Source organism: Antechinus flavipes, chromosome 2 (assembly GCF_016432865.1).
Source record: "Antechinus flavipes isolate AdamAnt ecotype Samford, QLD, Australia chromosome 2, AdamAnt_v2, whole genome shotgun sequence".
In the NCBI taxonomy this organism is placed as follows: Eukaryota; Metazoa; Chordata; class Mammalia; order Dasyuromorphia; family Dasyuridae; genus Antechinus; species Antechinus flavipes.
The window spans coordinates 628,297,031-628,303,030 of NC_067399.1; positions in this window are offsets into that span (position 1 = coordinate 628,297,031).

Below are 6,000 nucleotides of genomic sequence, written 5' to 3' on the forward strand. Positions count from 1 at the left end.
CTCTTGACAAGAGTGGTAAATAGAAGATAGGTAAGAAGAGAGTGAGGAAAATATTAGCTAAAGATTCAGAGCAGTTAGTTTCTTTAAGAAAGTGAAACAAAAGAGCATAATATTAATATGCGTGTATATATACATATATATATACACATTTAAGTTGCAGTTTACATAAAAAAACCACAAATAATATAACATATTTATTAGCAAATCCACTGAACTCTGTTGACAAATCAAATTCTCCCTACAATTCCTATTAATAAAAATCTTTTCTAGCCTGTACTTGCTAACAATGAACACTTTTATTCATTCATAGATCAGTAAACATTACCTGACTCCAGGGCAAGTAATCAGTACACAAGAATGAAGGGCAGAACCAAACTTTACTGTAATACCTCTTTCATTCATTCAAGTGAAACTGCCAGATTAACTGCCTTTTTTGTTTCTTGGATCATTGGGTAATTATAATTTAATAAGAACAGTAAGATTAATTTTCTTCTAGTGGGAGATCTTTACAATGAACCAAATCTAAGCAGTTATTAGACTGCTTTAATTTTTAAGGATTTTAGAAATCTAACTTCCTAATATACTACATAGAATTCCAGATTTTTGATTCCATTAATATTTTAATTTCTTTCCTTCTTCCCTCTTCCCTTCCTTTCCTTCCTCTTTTCCTTCCTCCCTTGTTCTTCTTCCCTTCTCTCCTTCCTTCCTTCCTACTTTCCTCCCTTTCTTCCTTCCTCCCTTCTCTTCTTCCTCCCCCCCCCCGTTTCTCTCTTTCTCTCTCTCTCTCTCTCTCTCTCTCTCTCTCTCTCTCTCTCTCTCTGTCTCTCTCCCTCTCTCTCTCTATTTCTCCTCTTCTTTCTTTTTTCCCTTTCCAATTAGCCCTTCGCAGTAGTCTAAATATTCTTTGCTTTTAATATTTCCCATTTTTCCTTTTCAGTCCCTTTCTCCCTTACCACAAAATGTAACATACCAAATGCCTTTTTATTTAAGTAACATGATATGAATCAACACCAAGGTTACTTTTTTGCTTTTAGACTAGCCATGCTCTTACCTCAGTATAAAACATGTCATTTAATATTTTTTTTTAGCTTTTCCCATTATCAAAACACATACCCACGCTATCCATGTTAATATATGCATGCTCAACATGTATCACCTTAGCCAGATTACATGTTATTTGCTTAAAAATTATACCTGGGAAAGGAAAAATGTGTAAGTCAAATGGTTACTGGGCTAACTTCATACTACTTATGTGGCAACTACTTATTACTTTGCCCTTTCATTTCTTCTATCTTTCAAATGGGGAAGAGGGGTGACCGTTTGGGCCTCAATTTACTTATTTACAAAATGAGACTCTTGGATTAGATCATCTTTAGGGAATCTTCCCTACTTTAAACATTACAATCTTGTGAACAACTGTTATAAATATAAAGATTAGCTAAACAAGTGCATGTTTTAAATTATTAAATTGCACCAAGAAGTGTCACTTTTCCTTTGGAAAAGAACAATTATAACTCTTCTTTCTGTGGGGTCATTTTTACACAGGTTATAGAAGAGCAATCATGTTGTGAAAATATGTAGCCTTGATGAATTAAAAGCTGAGAAATCTTATCCAAAGATAAATACAGTGTAGCCACATATTGCTGGCACGGATGAAAGGGGCATCATGCCCAGTTCTTATTCTACACTTCAATTCAATCTGGCATCCTTACTTGTTGTTTTTAAGGCTAATTCTATCCTGCAGTAAAACTTGGTTCCTTTATACACTATCCTAGATTGGCATCTAGGACTAATATTACCATGTGATCATAACTGGTCTCTGACATTTTCCTCTTTAATCTGCCAAGTTCAAAACCACTATGTCAAATATAAGCCCAGAATATTTTTCTTCCTGTTCAAAACTACTCCTTTCTTCCTCTTCCCCCTGCTCACCCATTTTTACTAACTCAGTTCTGATTTTGGATGTGTAGAATCTCAAGAGAGGCCCTTGAATAGTCTATTCACTTGTATTCATCATCAGAGACCCCTGTTCTCCACTGAAAGAAGGGTATTGATATGGAGTGGTATTGGTATGGAATGGTATGAAGTAGTAGTATACTACCTCAATATTATACTCTCGCTGTTTCAGACTTTTCTAATCTCTGTGATTCTAAACCCTGGACTATCATTGAATAAAAATCAAGTGCCCACCCCCTACTTCCCATACCTTTACTACTACTACTACTATTACTATTACTATTACTTTTAATTCTATTCATTTCTCATGTTTCTGGAATTAACTGCCCCCTTCTACTACTCTCTAGAATACTTGCTCCATAAGGAATAAACTTACTTTCATCTTAAAACTTTTTTTTCTTAGCCCCTCCACCTTTTGGCTTTCACTGAGCCTTGGCTCTCTTCTGATCACACTACATTCTGGACCACAATTTCAAATCCTAGATACACTTTTGCTCAGTCTATAATTCATTAGTCATGGTGGAGGATTTAGAATATTTGTTTCCTATTGCCACTTCCAAATTCTCCCTGGATCATTATCAGTCAGGAAGCTTTTAATCATCTTTATGTGCCAGCAACTATACAAGGTACTGGAGTACGATTACAAAGCATAAAACCATTCTATAATTTCTTTTCCTGCAAGGCATATTCATTCTAAACTTAACACCCAAACAAGATTGTAGTAAACAATATCAAGATCTAGTCAACAATCAAGATTTTGACAATATCCTCCTCCAGTACCATAATTTCATATTCATAACAATATTCATTTCCAATGACATATTTTTTCTAATCTGGGGCAGGTAAGTGGCACAGTAGATAAAACACCAGCCCCAGGAAGAATTTAATTCCAAATCTCAGACACTTATTAGCTGTCCCATGGTTATACCATGTTTAACTCTGTTTGCCTCAATTTTTTATTTGTAAAATGAGCTAGAGAAGGAAATGGCAAACCACTCCAGTATCTTTGCTAAGAAAACCCCAAATAGAGTCACAGGTACTCAGACACGATTGAACAATAACATTCTTCTAGTTTACTTCAGCTACACATAAAGATATTTCTATCATCCATCTTGTCATCACCTACAAGTGTTTCACTTTTATATTCATGAATACAAACGTTCTTTTATCTGGCTATAATTGTTTATTATCCTTATCATTTTCAATCCCTAACTTTATTTTTCATGCTAACCATGACCTCTGGTAGCACCAGATGAACTTCTTCCCCAAGTTATTACTGGGAAGCTTCCTCACTCCATTTATTTATCTTAATCCCTTGGAGAATCAGCTAAATTGTATGTCATCTTCTATATTCAAGTGACTTGTCCTCTGCTCTATCACTTATTTTACCTTGAAAAACTTCAACCTCGAATTACTTTCATGTCTGTTCATATGCTGCTGGATGGAACTGCAGAAAATCCAAAATCATGCTGACTCCAGCCTAAAAAGAGATTCTGCCTTGAAAAGGATTGATCTGGGGAATCAAATTCTGTCAGCTAAATGGCATGCAGTTAATAATTCTAATTTTGCTTTCCATTCATCAATCTAATTAAACTTTAAATTACAAATTCAAGTGAAGATGAACAAATGAAGGTACATGAAAGAAAGGGAAGGAAGAGTATGACTTCCATAGTCATACCAAACTGTGCCAGAGACTGAATGGGCTCTATTCTGAGATGAGAATTCCAAATGTAACAATGATGCAATGATGGCAGTAGAGGTGGGTACAAAATGCTGGTTTATTGATAGTCATATTCCTGAGGATCTTGCCTATTTACAAATCCAGACTACTGTTCATAATTACATTTGTTACAAGGAATATAAAAATACTATATAAAGTTAATTTTCACCCACATTAGAAAGGTTATTTTTATCACAGAGAGGAATTTTTCATAATTGAATCATGATGACATTTGCAACATACTTTTATAAAAGGATTTATCAAAGGATGCCTTTAAGTGATAGTTCTTTTCTTGATTTTAATGATTTCATTGCAATTTCTGGCTAATAAATTGTTGTACAGAGAAGCTTCCAGATGAAGATCAATAAAAAAAGAAGAAATATGTTTCTGAAACTAATTTAAGATGTGATATAACTTACAAAAATCTGTGTTAATGCTCATTTTTTCAGGAACATATCTTATCCTTAAAATATACCTATTAGTTGGTATGTATAAGAAAACTGGAATGAATGCTGAATTGCCAATTCTACTAAAATTCATATACGCACATGTGCACACACATATACATACATGTGTGTATGTATGTAATATAATCTTAGAAGAATAGAAGGGAGTGGGTTTTCACAAAACAATTTTAATTATGCTACATGTGTGTGTTTTCATATGTATTTATTTATGTAGCAAAGTAGTAAAACTATGGTTTGTTGGAAAATGTCCAAACTCTTCTCTTCTTCCAAGAACAAGAATTGTACCAAGAGTTACATTTAGATTTCAAATATGGATGTTGCAATTTTTTCCTTTTTCCTTTCCCCCTCTCACATTTCATGGAATTTAATGTGCTAAAATTATATTTTCACTGAACATTCATTTTGTGATCCTTTTGGATTCATAGAAACTAAAAAAACCCATTATAATTGAGAATTAGTTAGAAACAATACCATTTACTATAAAAGGAAAGTTAACTTTGTAGGAGCTATTCAGAGAATATTCTTGTTCATTATTAGTTACATTAAGAGATGTGAATTTTTTTACCTTGCAAAATAGAGGACTGACTTGGCTAAGGAAAAGTCATTATAAAATTTTAAAAGCTAATTCTAAACTCTAAATTCACAAATGTTTTCTCTATTTTTCATTTTTTTCTTTGAGCATATAGGACCTGTGTTCAGGAAAGACGTAAGAAAGACTACAGGTATGAAATTTGAGATTCTATATAAGGTTCATTTGGAAAACATTCTATATGCCTAAGTCCATATAGAATCTTTCATTCACTTATTCAGTAAGCATACAGTTTAGACTTGGGCTAAATTTTAGTTGCTTAGGAGGACTACTCTTGCTCACAAAAACTGGAAAATTTTAAATGATAATTTAAGCCAAGCCCCTGATTTTGCCAATAAGAAAACTTGGGCCTAAAGAATGGATGTGATTTCCCCCAGATTATAATTAATTGATGGCAAAGCTGAATTTAGAAATCATATTATACAACTAAAGGTAAGTAAGTAGGCAGACACAAAGGCCAGTTTCTGATCTCTTTCAGTAAGCTCTGATGTTCTCCCAAAGCTGTGATTAGAAGGGAATATAGCAATATGTTTGTTTATAAGACATTTCCATTTGTCAAGGTATTAGAATAAAGACTTTCTCTTTTCATCTTTAGCCAGCAAAGAAAAAGAAGCTAGTTATGATATCTACCAATTTTTTTTATATTTCAAATACTACCATATTTTACATATTTCAAACTTTTCCCAGGAGAAAGAAAAAATGAGTCTGTCTGTCAGTTACTAGAAGCATAATTCAGGAGCATGAATACTTTGCTCTATCCTTAACAACTGAATATATTTATATAAAAGTTTAGAAAAATGTTTAAATATGAGGGAAAAATTTATTCTTAAATATCTGATAAAATAAGCTTTGGAACTACATAGTATATCTGAAAAAATGAGTTTTTCTGAGCAGTATGGAATTTTTAACATGTTAGTATATTTATTGCATTTTTAATATTCCATAAATATTGCATATTTAATCTTAGCTACATCAGGAGCAGATAAAATCTTATGTAAAACTGCAAAAAACTGCAATATACAGGAAACTTTTTACATAGTTGGTAATAATATTGTTTTTTATATGACATAATTGGATATTTTTTAATACCCAGGAAGCAAACTCAAGACAAACATTTATTTTTCAAGGATACTGTTAAGAACCAAACATAGAAGAACTGTGCACAATCCAAATGTGTACGTATGTGTGTGTGTGTGTATATATATATTTATATTTAAAAGATCGAAGACACTATGTAATTCATTTTTGATTTTACTATATATTTTTCT